The sequence below is a fragment of the Harpia harpyja genome, chromosome 3 (assembly GCF_026419915.1).
Source record: "Harpia harpyja isolate bHarHar1 chromosome 3, bHarHar1 primary haplotype, whole genome shotgun sequence".
NCBI classification, from domain to species: Eukaryota; Metazoa; Chordata; class Aves; order Accipitriformes; family Accipitridae; genus Harpia; species Harpia harpyja.
The window spans coordinates 22,813,276-22,836,825 of record NC_068942.1 but is presented as its reverse complement, the minus strand read 5'-3'; the positions used below and the strand labels follow the sequence as shown (position 1 = coordinate 22,836,825).

At 41.1% G+C, this 23,550-nt stretch overlaps 1 long non-coding RNA gene across 1 annotated transcript; it reads right to left on the bottom strand.

Annotated features, from left to right (window-relative positions):
• Positions 1–2,869: 2,869 nt before the first annotated feature.
• On the bottom strand, positions 2,870–16,060 carry LOC128139376 (uncharacterized). The gene is made up of 3 exons (XR_008234352.1): positions 15,959–16,060; positions 4,448–4,555; positions 2,870–3,032 (listed from the first exon to the last, which is right to left on the bottom strand). It is a non-coding gene; the product is annotated as an uncharacterized LOC128139376 (long non-coding RNA).
• Positions 16,061–23,550: the final 7,490 nt, after the last annotated feature.

Sequence of the window (23,550 nt, the reverse complement as noted above, 5' to 3'; positions counted from 1 at the left end):
CACTTGGTGGGTTTTTTGTATACTGCAATGATAATTTAGTGTCCTGTTCTTTCTCAGCCTCAGTCTTAACTCTTATTTTTACAATGATCAGACAAGTTCCATATGACTGCAAGGCAACAAACATAATTTATTTGTGGCTTGATCCTAGAAACCTTGTTCAGTCAAAACTCCTACTGTTTCCTGGGAGATTTTGCCAAGCAAGGATTCTGGACAGAGTGTGAGGATCTTCTCAAGGCACAGGGCTGAGCAGTCTTCATAGGGTAAGTGGTGGTCACCAGCAGTGCTCCTTCACAAGTGATTCTTTGCTGCCATAAATTAACTCCCCTTTTTCTCTCTCCATTACAAATATTAATCTGGGTGATTCTAAAAAGCCCAACGGATAATTCTGCTTGACAAATAACTCTAAGAAAGCCTGAAAAAACTATGGTAATGTAGCCTCATTAAGTGACATGGCAGTTTAGCTGTGATGTTTATGAGTCAGTATTTAAGTATTTTGGTCAGGCACAGTGCAATAGATGGTCAAGCAAAAGTGGTTTCAGCAGGCTATAGATTGTGTGAGCTGTATGTGTGGTGTGTTAGTGAGACAGCAGACCCAAGAGGCCTTTCTGAATATTTGTTTGACACTGATAGATAACAAATGGTGGGAATATAAGGCACCAGCTCATCTCTGAAATAACACAACACAACGGCCTCAAGCTGAAAAGCATTTTACTGTTCCCAGATGAATTTCTACAGTTCAGCATGCTGTCCCCTAAACCTGCTTTGTCACCCTTTGTCAGATTAGGCAGTGATATAAAGCGTGCCACAGAAACAGGCTGGAGAAAACACAACTGGTATCTAAAAATAAGCAGCTGCCTTTTCTTGAGCACATGTCCAGCGGCACTCAGGGAGAGCCTCGGGAAATGAAAGTGCAGAGCAGCAGCCTCCTCCTTTTTGGCGTGGGGCAGCCCTGGGCAGTTTCGCTTTCCACTCCCCAGTTTGCTTGTGGAGAAGCCAGAAGGACTGGTGATCGGTGTCTCACCCTGCACAGACACACGGACAGAGGATGCTTTCAGTACGGCTGCCGACATGTGCAAATAGATGCTGGGGAAGAAAATACTGTTCTTTGCTTAGGCTCCCTTTCAGAGCCACAGAGAATTGATCTCGTTGTTCTGGCTGCTCACTAAGCATGGACACTTAGATCTGGACACAGAAGCAGAATAATATTTAACTGGTAAAATCTCAGTGTGGGACCTTCCTAGGTCTTAATCCCTGCCCCTGTTTTTCAAACAACTCATCCTTTCTTCATTCCTTTTCTGTACTTAATTATAGTTTTTTTCTTGCCTCACCTAGGCTAATTCTGCTTAAATATTTATTTTATTAAGTATTTATTTTATTGGTTTACATTGTACAATATGTCAGATACCTGGAAGGAGTACTATATAAAATAAAACCCAGTAAAATATTTTTTAAGGATGATTAACAGCCTTCTCTATCTGCTGGGCTTTAGCAATCAAATGAGTGTAATTCACTGCCTCTGCGCTCAGAATCTTCAAAGCAATTTCTGAATAAGTAGATTCCTCTCTCTTTACAATATAATGATGCAGGAAATTGAATTTAATGGAAATTACTCTGTGACAGACAGATTATACCCCATGAAGTTTACTTGGCAGTGTTGTCATCACCAAGTTGTACTAGCGTAACTTTGCAATGGGGCCTGAGCTTGATCACTAGCTGAAGACAGTGACAAAACCAGGGTTAAAGACCATCAGGGCATTTAATCTATTTCCTAGCATTTTAATACAGGTACAAGCTTATAGTACCTGGACAGTTAATCTCTTCAAAATCCTGTGGTAATCACAGAATACTCAGAAAAGTCACGATTATGTTGTCTGAACACCTTGGTGAGCAAAGCCCAGTTAAAACTGAGGAATCTGAAAGTTCGGCAGCTTTGGGGGAAGCTACATACTTATGGCTGCGTGGAAGTTCGTGAGCTATCTCACAAGCTGCAGTTTCAAAGCACTGAAATCGTAATTGGGAGGCAGGAGTTTCTGCAGTCAATGGCAGGAATTGCCACACTCCCACACCGAGAGAGGAAATGAAGCACAGAGGAGCACCTCCTCCAAAAGGCACTGTAGGATATTTAGGTCAGTAGTCATCCACTTAAATTATAGATTAAGAAAGCAAAAAGAACTGCATGTTTCTTCTTTCTGCTGGCAAAATATGGGCCTATAAAATGGTTGTCTGGGCTCCTGAGACCTGTAATCACATCACAACTGATAAACACTGGTCCAGTAGGAAGAGAAGAGACAAGGTACCTCTAACTCCTGAAGGCCCCCGCTTAATCCCAGTTTGCGGGCCGTGACAGAGCACAGAAGAACCCCCGACTGTAAGGAAATCTGCCCTAGATTTTTAGAAATTACTGATGGATCCAGATGCAAAAACCTGAGCTCCTTATTGGAGGGCTTGGTTTTTGTAGGGTGATCAGTCCTTCCTGAAAAGAAACTCTCTTTCAAGTGCCCCAAGCTGAACAGCAAACACCATTAGTCAGTTCTAAATTATAATGCAAACATGTAAAACAGACGCATGCACAGATGGCTACATATATGTGTGCATGTGCTTGCAGCCCCATATTTAGAGTGAATTTGTAATGTGTTCATATGGAGTCAAGTAATTTGGTCATATGAGAGACTCGTAATAAGACAATGATTATTTAAATTAAGTGTGAACTACACAAATGCTGTCAGCTAATTCTGAACAGCTACAGTATTGGCTAAAATAATTGTTTGAGGATTAGAAGGATTAGCTGTTGAAATTCAGTATCAACAGATCACAGCAACAATGCAATTGCTCAGAGAGCTTTGCTCCAACACACACTCATGCTGTGGCTGCAAAACTTACACAGAGCACAAGGTCTGGATAATACATGCAGAAGCAATGGCAATCAATGGCTGGATGCTGGATTTCTCTTCTAACGGGACACCAGTATCCCGAGTAGGGCATATTCACCTCCTTATATTTATTTCATTCTTTCTTAGGCTGGTATGGCAACACTGGAAGACAGCATGTCAGTGAACCTCTGCTAGATATATATATTCAGCCACATCTACTCCACCTAAAGCTCATTATCTACAAGGCTTCAGGCTGGACAGTGAGCAGGAGGCAGCCCTGTCCAGCTGCAAAGAGCAGCGCTCGGCTCATGCTGCGTAAGCAACAAGCAGGAATTGCCTTGGAGGTGACCCAGGGCCTCTCTGGATCTGTTCACATACACGCGCTTTTTTGAAACAAAGCGAAATCCTTGGAGTCAAAGTGCCTGTGTACAGAAAGGGTCTCTTTCTTGGTTGATCTTACAAGATATTAGTTACAGAGAACAAATGCAAACAACCCACACCATATTTAATGTATTTTGTGTTAGCTTTAGCCTCTCTGAAATGCCCGGAGCCTGGTTGGTTTTGGCACAGGCCTGTGGTGCAGCGTTGCATGGGTGAAGAACCTGTCCGAGTCCAAGAGGTCTTGCAGGAGCACATTACCTCCATGAAGAGCACATACAACAAAGTACAGAGGATTGCGGCTACTCACATGTGAACTTATGGAGCTCTGAGTGGCATTCATTTTTAACAAAATACCAATGTTTGTGCTCTCAAGTAGGCAGAAAGTAATTTCATTTCTTTTTAGTACTTCGTGGCAATTATAGAGAGATTTCTTGGCTTTCGATTTGCTTTTAAAAGCCAGTTGGTCTCCACTGTTTGTGCCTGTCCAGTTAGATTATCTTTTATTGCATAAGGGTACATAAAAATTTGAAAAACAAATGGAAATTCATCTATTAGCACAGTTAGAAAAAAGAAAGCAACACAAACCCTGGATGTGTTAAGCATCTCTTTCATCAGTCCACCCTCTTGTGTTGGACTGTGACCAATGAAATAATACAGTACATCAATCTTTTTCAAAAAACAATGTAATTCTTGCACTGTCTAGATGGCTTCTGGGATTTGAGACTATTTACTACAGTTTCTGAATTGTTAAGACAATGTTTATGTAAATGAAAATATTTATCTAGGTTACTGCTGTCAAGTACGCACTGAGAAACACTTTGCATTTATAGATGACCTTAAGCAACAATAGCAGCAGAAATTACCAGCAGCCAGCATTTGGGATAGGCATAAAACACTACATAAATCTAAAAAACAATAGTCCAGATTCTGCTGTTAGGGACCACCTCGTGCTCTTAGTTATACAGCTTTAATTCCCATTAGAAACACAGAATTTTGCCCTTGGATTATAACTTTCAACCACAGAAATTAAACTAGCTTTCCTGACAAGCAGCAATGCTATTTCATATCATCAATGACAAGTTTTACAGAAAGTTACTGTCTATCCTTTTAGGCAGAGGTGAGGAACTTTTTTTTAGTATTTCAGTATATCAGAATTATCCAATAACACCACAAAAAATAAATTAATATCAACTTACCTTCCCTGCACTACTATGATATTGTAGGGCTGCAGGTCATATGCAATAAAGTCACAACTGTATTCAGACCAAGGGATGAGGTTTCATTAGCCTTATAAAAGGATTTGCCTGGATGGAAAGAATAAAGACAGTTAATCTAAGCATTTTAAGTGTTTTCAAAACAGTGAGCAGACAGTGTTCAGAATTAAAGCAGTCCCTACTCAATTTAATTTGTTCCACTTCCAACTGAACTATCAACTGATGATAAATCAGAACTTGTTTCCATTTTGCAAAACAAAGAGGAAGACAGCGTCTGAGATCAAGTTATAGGTAGACAGTGCTTTAAGTCTAGCATCCACTTCTGGCACATGCTTTCTGGCTGAAACAATGGAAAGACAAGGAGAGAAATTATGTATACTCATTTGTTTATCAGATGGAACTAATACAATTGCCATGAGTCTTCTTGGGAAATGGTGATGTTGTTTTCATTGTTCTTCAGTCAAGAATAAATTGTGGTTTCAGGGTGGCGGTCAGGGAGCTCAAAGCAGCTCAGGCACAACAAAGAGAGGAAAGTATAGAAGCAGCATCTACATGCTCATCTCCATCCTTTCAGAACAGAACTGCTCTCCACAGAGCACTGTGCAAGATACTCTTCTCCTTTCCTCATGGCAGGTTTGCACCTTCCTCGGGAGCCAGCTGGAGAGCAAAATGTGGGTGCATGTGGGTGGCTGCAGGACTGGCCCACGCAGACTTTGCCCTCGCCACTTCATGCTTCTCTGCCACCTCTGCCAGCACAACCGCTTGTGCGGTTGCCCAGATGGGCCAGGTGGGCAAACCAGTCAGGTTAAACACAGCCAAAAAAAGAAAAGCATGTTTTTTCTTAGGCTGGTCTGTTTCTCAGCCCGCAGTGGTCAAGTCCCAAAACATGCTGCTGCAACTGTGAGCCGAGGGAAGGCGGGAGAAGGAGGAGCGGTGGCAGAGGGTGGTGGGAGCTGCCTAGGTTGCAGTACCCAGCATCAGGAGCCTTTTCAGCCCAACGCCATTCCGTTTTCATCCCAGTGCTCCTATTTATAACCTCTCATGCCACCGCATGCTTCCAAGTTTGACATGACACCAAAGATGTCTTTATTCTCTGTATGTATTTGCACAAAGTCGTTAGACTCACACCTCTAATTATTATGTGGCTCTTCTCTGAGTACGTTCCCTTTGGCTGACAATTTTGCTGCCAAGGTGATTCATACCAAAAGCATCTCCCACAGCCCTCATGCCGACGTGAGAGAGAGAGAGACAGCCTCCCCGGGCCTGTGGAGCACTGCGCTGCCCAGGCACCACTTCATCACCTGCCTGGCAGCCTCTCCTGCCCTGTCTTGTGGCAGGCAGGTGACACTGCCACCCATCTTGGTAGCTTCAGTGTCTGCCCAGGGTGCCTTTACTGGCCAAAATAAGGTCTCCCGGAACAGCTGAGACCAAAGCTGCAACAGGTCTGTCAGCACACATACCATTACAGGTGTTAGATCATTGACTGTATCATTGCATCTAGTCGGATGACTAGACTGTAGGGAAAATAATGCTAAAGGTCAGAAAACAGAGTTTCTACTCACAGCCAGCTGCAAATTGTGTTGGGTTTTTTTCCAAAAAGAAGCATTTTATATACGTGTGTGTGTTTTCACACATACATGCACATATATATGAATATGTGTATGTGAATCTACAGATATGTGGATGTGCAGCCACATATGTATATATGTGTGGATTTACACACATACACACATTCACATATGGACCAACAACCAAAGCAGTTGAATTCACAGCGATGCCAGAAATTCTTATGAGATTTGTTACAGAGTGTTTTACATTCCCATTTCCAACTGTGGATGACTCCTCTGGCATCATAAATAGTTTTCTTCCCCTAAAATAAGGGGAGTATATATACAATAAGAATTACACCGTGGGTGATGTAGCACGACCAGAAAATTTGATGCCTGGAAGAAAATGGAAGTGTAAAGCCATTTTACACTCATGCCCAGAAGATATCCACTGGATTAAAAATAGTTATTTCTGACTCTTTAAATAAACTCTCTTTCTGAGACTGTCTTTTCTGAGAAAATGTCACACCCCAAAAGAAGGCATTTTGCATAAAATTTCTTTAGTTGAGAAATACATTTTTCAGTTATTAAACAATCCTGACTGAACATATTCCTTGCCATGAGGGTGGTCAAGCAATGTGGCAGGCTGCCCAGAGAGGCTCTGAAGTCTCCATCCCCAAGTGTTTTCAAAACTGGACTCAGCAGGGCCCTGAGCAATGTCCTGCCTTGAGCAGGAGGCTGGACTACCCCACCTTGCATTTTTTGTGCGAGCCTGTGATTTTCAGCTAGTTACCACACAGAGGAAGCATGTAGTTTATGCTGGTCATAGGCAGGTTTTCAGGATTTAAAAAGCGACGAGCTCTTTCTGCAGCCCTCAGTAGTGACTAGCATATTTTTAAGCTTTCAAAGGATCCTGATGGATTCCTGTCCTCAGCTGTCATCTAATCCCATCTTTAGCCGTGTCTAATTTATTACTTTCTGGCTAGCAGCAGGCTGAAGGATGAGGACCTGACTGAAGTGGTCCAAGCTTTTGTAGCTCTCACGGTCTCACTGAGGCACATGAAATGGGAGCTGGCGGCAAGCCCCTCAGAAGGAAATTCAGCTCCTTCAGCATCCCATTCAGGAACAGAGAAGGAAACACATGTGCCGCTTGGTCCCTGTTCTGCTCTTACAAAGCTCTGGCTGGAACCTGTGAGGCCTCATTCACCCCTCTCCAGCCTGACATAGCAAATTTGCGACACTGCAGTCGGTGAATCTCACTCCTCAAAATCCCCCGAGTCGAGCCTGGAGGGTCGCAAGGATTGCTGCCGGGACACCCTTGAGGTCTGGCACCTCAGCAGGTCCATCGGAGGATTTTCAAGCTCCCGCTGAAGGGCTGAAGCGTGTGTGATACATACCTCGGCCACTCTTCACATTTTTCTTCATACTGGTCTGCTTTTTATCTCTTGTTATCTTTTCACTTCAGTGTTTCCCATCTTTCATGTTCCACTTGTGCAAATAAACTAGACATAATATTAACACTAATTCATTTAGCAAAATTCTTGCCTTGGCAAAAAGGGCCATTTTCAAAGAGAGCTGGCAGCAAAATAAACATGGGAGAAAATAAAAAGGGAGTGCTACCTTTTTCTCTGAGCTGCCGAAGTTGTCTTTGATCTCACTGGAGCTAATTTTTATCCAGAAGAGAAAAACAAAACTCAAATGCATAGCAACATGGCTAAGTTTACCAAGGAACTGTATATCTCACAAGAAGAAAATCATCTAATTCAAAGTAGGAAAAGTCCAACTTTCTTCGGACATCATGGTATTGAAGAGACATAAATTCACAAAGGAAGCAATGCAAAGGTATGAGCAGCCCATCAGCAGCCTCTAACTGCTATTTGTTCTGGGCTTCTCCAACAAGAAATCAAAAGGTTTGGTAACAGCCAAGTATATCCTGGCTTGCATGTCACCATATAAGCAGGAAATTCCAGTAGTGAAAATACAATCTTGCAATAAAAAAACAAGCAGAGAAAATAAAAAAAAATATTTGCAGCTCTCAGGAAGGAAGAACAACTACACAGAATTCCAACGCCTTCCTTGCACCTGTTAAATGCAGTAGCAAAATCATGTAGTATATGGCTTTTTTCCCCCTAAGGGACCAATATACTTTCGCTTTTTCTTATTGACAGTGACTGTTATAATAATCCCTTTTTTTTTGACATACTCATAACTTTCTGGAAAAACAATTTACTTTGGGGACTAAACATTCTTTAAATCTGGTCCCAGCCCAGAGACATTTCTGGAAATTTGAACAAGATGCTGTCAAGTATTTCTGAACTATATGTAGATGTCTGTCAAAACATACATTTCTTTAAGGTTTTCTTTCTTTTTTTTTTTTCTTATTCACAACTTAAAACAAGGTAATGTTTTTCACATAAAATTTCTCTCCTATGCCTATGCACTTTCATGGACAATGCCTATACACTTTCATGGACAAATAAATCAGCTCCTAATAAGTGATTTGGAAATGGATTTTTTATGTATAGCAGAGTAATATGTTAGAAATATTCAAAGCTAAGGATGGTTATGATTGCCACATGAAGTTAGAAATTTCAGAATTTTTCTGTGTCAGAAAATCCATTTTTCCTGATGCTCACCAATGCAGAGAGGTCACAGTGAAAAATTTTTTGTTCATGTGTAAAGCAAGAGTAGGGAAAATAAGCAAAAAAAAAATAGAACATCACACCTCATTTTTAAAATAAAAAAAATTAAAACAATCACAAAACCACTTTTCAAAAACAGTGTCGTGTTCAAACATATGCAGGCTTTCAGGCAGTGTCAATAGTGGAAAAAAATATTTTGCTGGTAACCTAGTCACAAAATATCGTGCCATTTGTTGAATACAGGCTCTGGTCAATGCTATTGAAATTAAAGTTTAAGGAGCTTGTAAGCACAGGAGATCCTTTCCTTCCTGCAGAACTGGAAATGTTAGTGGCTATGTACACCTGCACAGAGATGACCTTTTGTCAATAATTGTGCCAAATTCACATGGCCCATGCTCAGTAGAGCATCCCCAGGTGGGTGGGTGGGTGGCTGAGATTCCCTCCCCTCCATGCTGGGTCTGTAAGGCTGTAGCATGGGGCAGAGGCAGCCTGGAGAGCCCTGACCCAAGGGGTCTCCAACTCGAGCCCCAAAATGCTGCTATTCCCAGCAAAATGTGTCCATGACGCGGAACTGGAACCCTGCTCTTTCTACAAATGCCCTGTGATTTTCAGTGACCACAAGTGGTCAAGTCCTTAGTTTTAAATTTCATCCATACGCCGGGACAGGTTCACCAAGATCAAAAAGAAATGCCAGAGAGGAGGGAGAGGGCTGTGGATGTCTGGGAAAACTAGTCCTTACAGAAGAAAAGAGCTGAAATTCCCCACGGACTGTCTGGCTTTGTGTTTTGAATGCCGTTCACTTAAATTGGTTGCCTGGTGTAGTCGTATCTGCTATAATTGCAGCAGATTGCAGTTGCCAAAACATCTCCTCTATGCATACCCTTTTATTATGTCATATAAGCACACCATTTCCAGTAATTTAGGGGCAGCTAAAATCTCCTGTTCCTTGGAAGCTGCCTCCCCTGTAGTAGTTTATGCAGCATCACTGGAGCAATACAAACCGGAGTGAAGTACAATAGTTACTATGTTAGAAGTTGATGTCACTAGCTGTAAGCTCCTACTTGGCATTTAAAAAAACCCAGCCTGTTAAAATCTCAAAAACAAATATACAGAACTGTACTCAAAGTTCAATTACAAAAAAAACATTGTGTTTTTGTCTCTCTCATTGAACTCTAGAGTCAATTCGACAGTTTCTGTCTAGCCCACTAAAGACTTGCGATATATGATTTTTCTTAGCATCCTTTGAAGCAATAACTTGTTTTTAAAGGTTCTTTGCCATGATATTCTTTCATAACAACTTGAAAGGCAGTATGATTTGCGGGAAAAGAGGCCCAGAGTGAGCAGCCTGAAACCACCAAATCATGGTGATCTCAGTGTCACTAATTTTTCCAATATTCAATGTTTTTCAAGAAGCACCCTCTACTGGAATTGTCTGTCATTAAAAAGAGGTAAATTGCCAGCTTTCATGGTTTTGGAAGGGCACTTGAAAGTCTGAAGTGACTGCAGAAACCTTGAGGCAATTAAAAAAAGAAAAAACTGTTTTGATTCTCATGAAATCTTAAAGCAATCCCATGATTTCTTAGGATATGCTTCATGAGTTTTGATCTCACACGGCTAGCAGTACTGTATTCTTTCCTTAACCATGATGTGTCTTTTCTTTCTCATTATTTAAATGCAATATTTCATGCTTCAATAACGACTCAGCCTTTGGACTTATGCAATTATAAGAAAAATTTTTGGATCCCCCTTCCCCTTCCCCATCACAGCGGACAAAATTTTGAAAATATAAAGCCTAAAAATTAGGATGTGAAGACAAAAAAAAACCCAAACCCAAACCAAACACCATATAATGTGCTAGGTTTTTTTAAAAGAATCTCCCAATACTTATAGTCTTGTGGAGAGCCAGCTTACAGTTTTTGGATCCATGAGGTGAATACTACTGCTAGTTAGCACTCGAAGGAGGAATTAGGTTGTTTTTTTTCTTTTACAGTGCCTTGAAAATGGAAAGCACTGTTTGCCAAGAGTGCCACATATTGTTTATGCTTTTTTATCCCTTTATTATTTGTATTACTGTAGAGCCAGGAAGCCTGCAGTAATCGCAAGCCTGTTCCATTAGTTACTACACACAGCTCAAGCGAGCCTCTTCCCTAAAGACCCCGCAGTCTAAATGGATTGCCCTGGTCAATTTGTTCAATTAAGGGGCTTTTTGTTTCACTTATCTTTGCTAGTGCAGGGGCACCAACTATGTTTTATCCAAAGATGGCCCAGGAGGTCTCAGAGGGGGCATGATTTCAGGCAGGGGAAGGGAGCCAGCGCTCATCCTCCACTGGACGAGGCTCTCAGGGGTGCCTGAGCTCTTGCTCCGGGTAGAGCTGCCAATAGGCAGGGAAAGCACAGGGCTCTGCTGACTGCTGGGGCACAGCGCAGCACCATTTACAGGAGCTTTATATACCCCTTGGCTATGCTCTTTACCATCCTCCAGGGGTTAAGTACACCTACGTACAGCATAATCCAGAATACAGCCGAGACATGGTGGCATCTACCAGCTATTGAGGTAGTACCTTAGCCTTCCTCTAGCCGATGGGAGCTTCTCCGTTGATTTGGATAGGGCATCCATGACAGCACAAACATAGCGCACAACCTTTGTGTCCCAAGCAGAACAGGCACACCCTCTCTCCTCCCCCGTCCCTTAAAAAGAAATACAACTCAGGAAGTGTAGATAACAGAAAATTACAAAAATACCTCCATTGAAATACTAACCAGAATAAGAACCAGCAATGCAATAACATTATTGATTTCCAATCTGATCCTAATCAGGTTTTGCAAGACCTTGCAGCTGCCAGCCATTCACAGACTTTTCAAAGCAGCTCCAAGCCATGCCTAGCTGAGAGCTAAAAACTAGAGAGCTGATAACACAGGAGCTGCTGGTAGGGACAGTCATCTGCCCAGCTAGGAAGATATTTATTTATAGAAAAGCCTTTGAACCAGACCACTACATTTTAACGTAGTAATAACCAGTTATAGTGAACTCAAAGAGTGGTAGGGTGTAACACAGCCATGCATTATATACCCCATTGAAAATGGTCTCTGAGGGAAAGCCTGTAATTTAGGGAGGTTTGAATGGCAAAACCTGGGTCATTGTAACAGATACTTTTTTTAGTTATTTTTATGGAGAGGGTGAAAAAGGAAAACTGGCCTGAAGAAGTCAGGCAGCGTGTGTTTTCATTCAACCCTAGTTAGCTATGAAACCTCCCGGAGCTCAATCCCCCTTGGCCAAATATTTGTTTTAAGATTAATTGTTCACACAGGAACTAAACAGCAACTTGCTGAATGCAAAGCTTTTAAAGGAGATTTCTGTTCTTCCTCAGGACGTTTTTCTCATGTGTTGCTGGCTCTTTTGTATGTTCTGTCACCTTTGGGAAGCAGGATTCGAGCAGAACCAAGGAAATGGCTTTTGTGTTTGTTTGGTTGGTTTTAAAGTTTATCCATGTATGAGTTGGTTTTAGGATTAATATTACAGGAGAGCCTCAGGGCTCTGTTCAGAGGTCCCTGTTGTGTTAGATCAACTCACTGCAAGCACTCGGCAGGCAGCGTACCCCAGAGCATAGCCCAGGGAGCAAAAGCCAGCCAGCCCCACCTCAGGTAGGTGCCCTGGTCAGGTTGAAAGCTACAGCCAAGAAAAGAAAAAAACGTGAGGAGGGAAGCAGAAGCTCAGGTGGAGAAACCCTGGCTGCCTGGAAGTCAGTGGTCCAGCCCGGCTTCCACAGAGCAAGTTTTTTGGCCAGGGAGGAGTGTGACATAGGCATGTCACCCAACTCAGGCAGAGAGCAAGGAGAAAAGCTTGCTCTTGCTCCTTGTACAGCCCCCAGTCTTGTCAGACCGCTCATTCAAGGGCCAGCCAAACCTTAAATCTAAGCTCCTCAAGCCATATAGTCAATTCAGAGCAGGGTATTCTTCCTTGCCTTAGTAACCCGCATCTGAGACCCATTTTCTGGCCAGATGTAGACATTCCCCATCTCATTCTAGTCCCCGGACCTGCATCTTACATTTCTCTTCAGCAGTTCATTTTTCACCCCCTCTCTTCTCTACACAGAGGATATGTATCACAGGCAATTTCCCTCTTTTAGTCCAGGGCTGTAAATACATATGCCTCTGTGAGTACAGTCATAAAGAGGTGAAGACTACTGTCCAAGGGTTCTGTTTTGGGTGGGCTTTGGTGTGTGGCTCTAGCAGCATGGGAGAAAATGTTCCTTCACAAATGTTAGAGTTTAAAAGTGAGAGAAACAACCAACTAAAGCCAAACACAAATATTAGAAACTAAGGTATGCAAAAGTAAGATTTTAGTAATGCCATAGAGTGCTTCCAGGTTATCATAGCCAACTAGGAAATTAAATATGAACATATGTAGTACAACACTGCTTCGTTATCACTAAAAATAAATTCTTTTCAAATGAATTTAAGATCTTCTCATCTCCATTTGCCTACTATTTAATGAAATTCTACCCAGAATAGATCCAAATTTTATCTGTATGATCAGTCTCAGCTCTCTTATCCTAATTTCCTGTTGATACAGAATAATCGTAACTATGAACTGGAACTCTTGTGTGAGAAGAGCAAGTTTTTTGTCTGTTTTTCATGGATTATGTTTATAGACTGAACAAATTAGAAAAATAAAGAAAATATTGACTTAACCACCACTTTTATTTACCCTTGTGTTTTGTACAGGAATTCTTCATAGCCCTTGTTCTCTGGCTTCCAACAGACACTTGATTCCCAAAACTAACATGCAAAATCAGCATTAAAAAATGAAGTTTTATCACCTGAGCCCCAAAATAGTGAAAAAATCACATGCCTTTAAAATGGTGCAGAATAGACTGATGTTGTCTTTTGTAGTTGTCGTGGTTTAACCCCAGCCAGCAACTAAACACCACGCAGCCGCTCACTCACTCCCCCCCACCCAGTGGGATGGGGGAGAAAATCAGGAAAAGAAGCAAAACCCGTGGGTTGAGATAAGAACGGTTTAATAGAACAGAAAAAGAAGAAACTAATAATGATAACGATAACACTAATAAAACGACAACAGAAATAATGAAAGGATTGGAATGTACAAATGATGCGCAGTGCAATTTCTCACCACCCGCCGACCGACACCCAGCCAGTCCCCGAGCGGCGAATCCCTGCCCCCACTTCCCCGTTCCTATACTGGATGGGACGTCACATGGTATGGAATACACCGTTGGCCGGTTTGGGTCAGGTGCCCTGGCTGTGTCCTGTGCCAACTTCTTGTGCCCCTCCAGCTTTCTCACTGGCTGGGCTTGAGAAGCTGAAAAATCCTTGACATTAGTCTAAACACTACTGAGCAACAACTGAAAACATCAGTGTTATCAACATTCTTCACATACTGAACTCAAAACATAGCACTGTACCAGCTACTAGGAAGACAGTTAACTCTATCCCAGCTGAAACCAGGACAGTAGTTTTACCAAATCAAGCAGTAAGTAAGTAAGTTACTTGTGGAATACTTTAAAATGACAAACTTCTTTTTTTTCTTTTTTTTTTTTTTTCTTTTGGGAGGAATGCAAAATGGTAGAACTACATTGAATATCAGCAGAACCAAATGCTGAGGAACCCAGGAAAGTTACCTACCCATGACACCAGTTTAAAGCAAAAGTGTGACCAGTATTAGGTGTTTTAAGGAAAGATCTGTGTAAGGCACATACTGTGGTGAGCCTCATTCTCATTTACTATAAATCACTTCTTCATTACACCACAAAGCAACCTACCTGAAAGTGAATATTAGCATTAAATGAGAATTAGGCTCTCTATTATTGAAACTGAAGCCAAAACCAACTAAACAAACAGAATCCAAACAGCATTCAATACATAGGGCGTTGTTTCAGATAATAACCAGAAAGTGATAATTAGTCACTCTTCTTTGAATGCGTAATTAAACCCCTATGGTGTAGCATATTGGTACTAGCAATCTCTTTTATGGCAAAAAGACTATTTAGAGCTATTAAGTGAGTTAAAGGAACAAACCACTGATTCAATTTCACATTCACTAACACCGATTAAATGAGAAAACATGACAAAGCACTGCTGCAACTTACATTGCAGCATTAAGGTGGAGAAGGAAAAATAAACTCTAAGTGACAGTCAGTGTCTCTGCAGGCTCTAGCAGCAGAGTATGAATTGTAATGTGAAATATGTGTTCAGGACTGCAGGCCGGAGTATCCAGGTCTGCTACATTGTATGGTTTGATTTGGTTTAGAGCAGCTTAAATCTCTTTTAGGATCTAAATTAGTAATATTACCATCATGCAGTAATGTCTGGAGTTTTTCTAACATTCACATTCAAAGCACAGTCCAGTTTGTGCTCAGCGTGAGTTAAAGACCTTTGCAAACTCAGACTCTGGCTGAGTTTCACATGCAGATCTCTGCTAATGTCTCCCCTATCTCAGCAGTCCAATTTAACACTACACCAAATATGCTATTCATACAGTTCTAGTACAAACAATTCAATTTGCACTAATGGTCATTCAGCAACACTTTTTTCCAACTAATCTTATGTTAATATTGATATTATATAAATACATTATGTGATCAGAAAGAAACTGCTAACAACCAGTGCCCTCCAGATGATAACACCAGTTATTAACAAGAAAAGTTCCAAATACATTTCTTTTCCCCCACAGCCTTCTAAGATAAAAAAACAGAGAAAAATTGTGCATGCAAAGTGACTTGAATTTGGCATAGCTAGAGACTGAGATTATCTGTGTGAAATATGGGTTTTATTTAAAATATGTCATTAGTGCAGATGTTGAAAGTGTTTAAATAAATCTAATTGCTGCTAAGGTCTGTTTTCAGAAAGCAATATTTTGTGGGTATCATTTTGGTCAGAGATCTGTAACACAGAGATAAATATTATTTAAAATATTTATTTTACACTCCATAGGATCAAAAAATGTGTGAAAATCAGACACGGTTCCTGGCCAAGATCATGACTGGAATTGACCCAAATACAAAAACAAGTGCAGCTAAAACCGTGCAGCTATTTCCTGGATTTGTGCATGAACGTGCCAGCCTTTGCTTTTTATATGTTCCTAACAGTCAAGGGTTTTTCCATACTTCCTTGCCTTGTCTAGCCTCCCTTTTTGCAGACAAGGCATGCAAGGAGCATAAAGTGTCAATAGAAACAGCAGCTCCAGCCCTGGTATCAGGGGAAGATTGGCTCGTGCACAGGAGGACACTTTGAACAGCGCGATAAGCAAGGTTAATCATGCTTAATCAGCTGCACTCACCCACCCTGCTGCAGCACAGAAATCCTGGAAAACCAGGTGCTCCTGACAATGAGATAGGGCAGGGAAGCTTGTGCCTGTGATTGAATCAGGAATCGAAACCTGTAGCATCTCGTTTCTCTTCATTATCTACACAGGGAGACCTGCATGACTAGGTTGGATTAAGACAGTTAATTTTTAACTTCTGAAGTTAGGTGTGATGAAGCCAATCTGAAGTCACCACAGGACACAAAAAATGCAAACCGCATCTTCCAGTCTTGGGCTAGATCAAGGTAAGGGTGTAGCACCAATAACAACAACATTCACCAGGAGTAGCTAACTGCACCATTGATTTCAACATGTGACCTCTGTGTCATCATCCTCCTTTTGCTTCAAGGTACATAGTTTTCCATAAGTGTGCGCCCTGCTCAGGAGAGAAAATGATAGACTTCTACAGGGCTCAGACTGTAGTACCACAGTGCTCTATGTAGCACGCTTCCAACCATCCCAACCATACTTCCACCTCTGCGTATGCTCAGTGAGTATAGGTAAATCACCCAAATCTTTTTTCTCAGGTCAAAAGGCCAAAAGGAATCAATACCAGAAGTCCAACCTTCTGATAGTTTGTCAGAGGCAATACAATTTCCTCCAGCAACTCCAGCATCTGATGCAATGACTTGTGCTTGAAATGGAGCATATCTTTTAAAAAGTTTAACACAGTATAGGCTTTACTTTATTTGCAGGTTGTAACAGCTGTTAACAGCCCTTACTTAAAATCCCGTGTCTTATACCATGTTAGATTTTGTCAACATCCAGTTTCCAGATCTTGTGCCTGTGACTCCAAAGTTAAAGAACATTTTCCTACTGGACATGTTTTCCTCGTGTGATTATACACACATATATACACATATACACTCATCGAGATCAAATTCAATCTCATCTTTATATTCAACTCTACAGATTGAAGTGGGAACAGAACACCATTATTGCCAATGGTTTTCTCTGCACTTTTCAAACACTTCCATGCTTTGAGTATTTTAGGAATACCCATGAGTATCTGCTTCACAGTGAAGGAGTATCCCTTCATGAAAAAATCTTGAGATGGCTAGGAGGAGAGCAGAGAGAATAGATCTGCTGATTTGGGAAATCCACACGTTGTCTTGCCCAGACCCACAACATTTTTAGATCCTTCTACAACTCACTGCAACTAGTCTGATTCACAGTCAGCTATACATGATATGCGAGAGCTCTGAATTCCCAGTGTGCACAGTCCAGTGTTCATTGCTTCAAAGTACTTCTTTACTGGTGCTCCCATCTCCACTAACACACAGAGGCATAAAAAGACACATAGTGCAGGGCACAGTGTTCTTTAAATGATGGCCTTTAACCCTGAAGTAAAATTAAAAGACTTAAATGCTGGAGGTTTTGGGGGGGAGGGGCTGGTTTTGTTGTGTTGGTTTTTTTTAAAGCCCTCATATAAATCATATTCAAGTAGCACTGGAAAATCTTAAACTGATCTGTCCTGTTAGCTAAGAAAATTCCAGACACTTCATTGAGGGGAGACTATAAAGACATTGTTAATTCTCCAGTGAGACCTGTTATTCTGTAACAAGTTGATTAGTCATCTGGCAGCCACTCGGTTTGATCTAATCATTCAGAGAATGCAACTGGCAGAAGAGCCAAAACACATCTTCTGTGCATGGCAGTCTTTCAAGTCTGAAAATTGCTTCCAAAAATAACAAGAAAAGAAAAGAAAATTAGACTTAGTACCAACACCAAGATGAAAGCTGGGAGGGGGGGAAGCAAGTGTGGCTGAAGATTCATTGCACATGATTTTTGTAAATCTTTTCTTTTGTTGGTCCTGATGGGGAGGTAGGTGCAACAAAGGAGTAGCTGCCTGAGTGTTTATCGTGAGGACAGCTCTCAGCGAGGCAATTTTGCCAAGAAAATGCAAGTTAAGCCCTCAGAGTGGGAGCCAGGGGAGAACAGTGCAGTGCAGTAGCTATATATGGAGAATCAGGCATGGGAACAGGGCATTCCACTGCACTGCATGTGCTTCACTGCTTTCCTGACTGCTCAAAATAGGATGTCATGCATGGGCATCAGTGAAGCAAGGTCTATTAAGAAGGTGAATTATTTTTTTTTACTGTGACGTCTTTCTCTACTTGACTGCGTTAAAAGCTGGCTTGATTTTCAGTTCAAAGACCAATTTAAAAATACAGATTTTCTCCTATTATACTTCATGAAGTTCATCCATAAATTTTCTGTAAGCCCATTTGATGCTATTTCTTTTATTATATTATATCCTAGCTTGATTCCAATATTTCAATTTTTAACAGCTTAAAAAATACTGTAAAATGCCAAATTGCATTAACAGCAAAATATATCAAGTCCTGCAATCACATCTTAAGCCTAATGTCCAGATTCAAAACATATTGTTACCCAGAAAACCATTTCTTGGGAAAGAGTAGATTTGGTTTGGATCTGATTTAGTGGGAACTGCTTACAAACAAAACAAACAACTTCAACAAAATTTTTAAAAAATCTATTATGTATGAACTAGATACATCCAGGAAATCATCTGATAATATTTTCACCAAAATGAGCATAACAGTTTAGTGTAGTCTGATCAAATAAAACTGCTTGTTCTTAATCACTCCTACAGCAAGATATGAGAGACATTATTATTTTAGACTTTGAAAGAAATATGTACTGGTCATGAACATATGCACAATAAATAGTACATATGTATGTAATATCTACTGTAAAACTGAAGTAGAAGAAGTCTGTTTGGGGGAAAAGTATTTAGGCAGTACTGTGTCACCCCTGCAGTATGAAGGAACTTCTGCTTGCTAGTTAAGTTACTTCTCTGTCTTTATGGACACCTAACTGGGTACTCTTACCTTTCCAGCTACCCTATTTTACCACCAATATCAGTACTTACGGCCAAACATCGCTTCTCTCGAGGATCCTTGGAAGACTAATGCAATTAGTTCTGATGGTAATCCAAGCTGATAAAAAGCCAGTAATTCATTAACAAGTGAATCTCACGATCGGCCAGGCTGAAGCCTGGTGTAAGCGAGTGCCAGAGTTTTGAAAATTCAGGGAAGAAATTCTGATGGGAAATAAACTGGTTCTTCTCTTTGGTTCTCCGTAAAAGAAAAGCAAATGGATCATCAGCATCACCCCTGGACAAACGCAGCATGCTCCACTTAGTATATATACTGACTTGGACACCCAAACCAGGTCCTCTTCTGTGTCTGCAAGTCCTAAGGCATTTACATAACTTTACATGTAAACCTCATGGCAGCAAGTGACCCTACTGATGTCAGTAGCACTATATGCTGTGGTAAAGTTACAGCTTATGGAAGTGTTTGTAACCTCTAGCTGAAATTTATTCAGGGCTGGGAATGTGGTTTTGCTACACGTGCCTACTGCATCTAGCACAAACGTGCCCTGATCACCCATGAGGGTTATGAGGCTTCTTCCATATTCCATTTATCACACAGAAATGCTACTCTGTAGGATAATGGTACAACAGAATCTGCTTATGCATAAAGGCAAAAGGCAGAAAGTCCGAAGGACTGTCTCTAACAAAAATCACATTGAAATTATTCAGGATTCTCTCCCACCTTTAATTTTTAACAATTTCTATGTGAAAACTTGATTGAGATGAATAAAAACCAACCCAAGACAATGGCTGTAGAAAACAACTCTATTAAAAAATTAGATGTACTCATTTAAATGTAATGGACGTGACCCTGATTAACATTTTCTCTGTTGCTACACTCTCACAAATCTCATGAGGAATTTTGAGTTATGATTTTTTAAAAAAATCTGTATAAAGCCTTTTCATGCAGAAAAATACTGTTAATGAATTAAATGTGTTCTCAGTTAGCATCAAAAACATGCAGCAAAATGTTGAAAATAAGTTCTCCTGTAAGCAGTTAGCTGTTAGCTCATCAGTCTAGTATTACAAGCTAATGGTCCACAGGATCCTCTCTCACAGCAGTTACAGCATTTTGTTGAATTATTTAGTGTCAGACATAGAGGAATAAATTTGCATACTTTTCTCTTTAAAACTTGGAGTGCAGGAAAAGAAAGGATAAAACAGTTTGCCTGGGATTAGACTGTTCATGGATATTTCTAAAACAAAAGTAAATTCATATTTGTTTTGTACAAAAATGTGACTTTTTTTGTTCCAGAAATGGAGAATTTCTAGCAGTTAATCTATTTTATTGCTCATACTTATTGCATGTGATACTTGCCCTCATGACATTTCACACATCAGATATAATTTTGCTTTTCTCATTTCTCATGTTCTCCCTGCCATCATAGAGTATAACACCATCATTCAAGGCATGAGGAGGAGTTGCTTATTATCCCTTAACTGACTCACACCCTCAGCTTCTGGATTCCAGGCACTTAAGGTCTCTCAGCTAAATATTACAGAGTATTTGAAATTCCTTTCTTTCATTCTCTTATAGACCTTCACGTACACTGAAACCCACAGAAAGATTTCAGCTGATTTCACTAGGCTTTTAGTCAAACCCAAATTACTTTCAATATCAAAACAGAAGAGGTACATCAGGAGATTCTCAGTTAAATAAGCCAGCTCCAAAAGCCAGTGTGCTCCTACATTAACGTCCCAGATTAATCTCAGCTACTCATCATGCTGCAATTTTGCACTTAGCACATGCAACTAGCAATTACTGTATGAGAGTTAAGTGTCAGAGCAGATGCATACCTAACTTAGGATCCTAGAAAACCTCAGCAGCAGCTGATGAAGAAAAGCAGGGTAGGTCACAGCAAGAGCGTAACTCTGCATTGAGTCAGCCAAGGAAGCAAGCTCGCTCAATTGGCTGTTCCGGCTAAACACCTGGATAAAGTACAAATCCCCTGGTATGACCTCTCTTTCTGCAAGACCACCATGCTGCCTTATATGATCACTATACTTATGTAATGTATCCTGCAGCTGAAGGATGGGAGTGAGCTGGTAGATTTTTTTCCTGGCTTGCTTTGGCTCTTCAGAACTGTGCTACTGACCTGCTGAGAGATGGGGACAAACCTATGGACACCGCTGTCCCTCTGTGTCCCTCAGATCTGCTTTTTGGGGGCAGGAGGTGTACAGGTCCACAGGTCCCAGTAAAGCTTCTTCTAACGCAGTTATCATTAGCAGGCTTCTGAAGATTAGAGACTTGCAAATGTCTTCCTTGCCTCTCTGGTGCTCCAGTTTCCCAGTCTAAGCCCTGTCTCGCAAGTATATAGCAGGGCTTATAAAGGGGTTTCAGATCCAGAAATCTCAGTGTTAAAAATACTAAAAGTTTCTGAACCTTCAGAATTATGTTCAAGTATATCACAAAAATGAGAAAGTGCATCCTAAGGAAACAAGAACCAGTTGAGACAACTGAGCATTTAAATCATCAGAATAAAATCCCACTAAATGCTTAGTAATTAAAAATGTTGATTAAATACTTGAATGACACCTACAACTAACATAACCATGCATGAAGCTGCAACAAGGCTAAATTTTCCACAGGAATGCCAACCCAATTCCTTTTACCAACTCGCTCTGTGAAGAGGAGTGATTTGGCTGATCTCTTGAGGAAAAGAGACCAAACAACTCCTTAGCTGCATTGCCATGGAAATACAAATACAAACAGAGCACCTCCTGCTTCCACAGGCTCCAGTGGTTCACAGCTCAAGGGCACCGTAGAGCGCAAGATGTAACAGCCCCAGGAGCTCAGGTAACAGCAGAATTCAGCTGCTCTCCCCTTTCTGAAAATTTCCTGAAGTTCGTTTCTGTGAGATTCAGCATACTCTTGCTGTAATGCTCTCATTATTCTGCATTTGTGCGTGAGTCTGCCCTTCTCTGTTCCAGCTAGGAATAAAAGCAGGAATACTGAAATGCCATATGAAAGGTTGTTTTTTCTCTCTTTTTTTGATGTGAAATAGAAAATTCCAGAAACCTCTTGGGCAAGCCTGGTTTTATGAGGTTCTTATCCCAGTTTTTGGATAACCAAGCAAGACTTTTCTCCATTAAACCACGGAGTCTTTTGAGGGGCAGCCAATTGTCCATAACATTCAACCTTCAAGTTTTCTTCCTTCTGTTTTTCTCTCTGAAATATTGTTAGGGTGGAACTATTCCAGCCTGCTTCAGCAGACACCCTAATGCCTCCTCCATTTCTGTATGCTATGGAGGAAGAACTGAACCAAGCGCTACATGGAAAAGTTATCAGTGAGATCAAAGAGGCAAACAGGTGAAAGTCATAATCCTACATACTTATTGGTATGGGATGTGTAAAAAGTTATTTGAATAAATGAGAACTGAAAGAAAGCAGTGCTTTATTAAATGCCTTCAGTAACACTACCTGCTGCCTTTTAGCAGGGACAAAAGTTGTAAACTGCCTATAAATACTCTTCTCTATCTTCAGTTTTATTTTTGCAGAAGGGGGAGGAGCTGTAGTGTCACCCTGCACATATGCAGCTTGTATCCTTTTTTATACATTTTTGGTATATATCAAACTACTAAGCTTGTTCAAGCTTCAGATGTGTCAGATGCTTCAGACTGGTTGGACTCTCCCCCAGAACAGGAGCACAGGTGTTTGCTGTGAAAATATTAAAATATTTTACATACAAAATCTCTCCCCAGACAGCTACAATCAGCAGCCTGTGCTCTTTTAAGAGGCTCTCCTGGGCTTGGCAACACCTTTTTTAAACAGGCACTTTATCTTCTGATAAGAAGAAGAAAGACTTCATTTACAGTTGTTTAATGCTATTAGAGCCTATGCACGTAGTTTCCATAACAAGATAGGAAAAACAAGCCAAGTCTTCTGCGTAGGATTTTTCTGATCTCCAGGATATAGGAACACACCTATGGTACCTTGGTGTATGAGTCATTGGGCTGATGATGTCACGCAGTATGTGCTGTTAGGCTCGGATAAGTGATAGAGAGAGTTCACTGCAAGACAATAGCTTCTGGTACACTGACGTACCACCTGCCCATTATAAAGTGGTAACCAGGAAGAAAGTTATTTTAAAACATATAAAAAATTACATTTAGAGACAGAAAAGAAACATTCTATTTTCCATTCGTAATGCGATGCTGTTAAGCCTGCAGGAAGCATGTGACTATAGTGCTGAGCACGGAAAATCAAAAGCAGCACTGCCCTTTGTCCCCCCCCCCCCGTCTGTCTCACTGCCACCGGGCTCCTCGGGCACCCTGCAAGCCTCTGAGGCTACGGCGCCCATAACGTGCCGCAGGCAAAGAGTGCTGCAGGAAGGGCTGCCAATTTTAGCCATTCCTCAAGGTCCCGGAAAGTTTGTTCTTATATATGGTTCAACAAACAAAGCAAAAACCACACCTCTGAGCACTTTGCAACATTTAAATAAGAGTCTCAGCTGCTGCTGAACTAGTGTTTACTATCCAAACACGCGGTTGTGTGGGTGCTATTGGAGCATGCACTCACACGTCCAGACATCCTGACAGGCACAGGGTGAGCAGCGAGAGCAGTTCGTTTCAAGAGAAAAAGCATTAAGAAATGGCTGAGCCCACAGAAAAGTGAAGATGAGGCTGCACAGGGGTCCCCATCACAGGTGGGAACACATACAGTGCCCCTG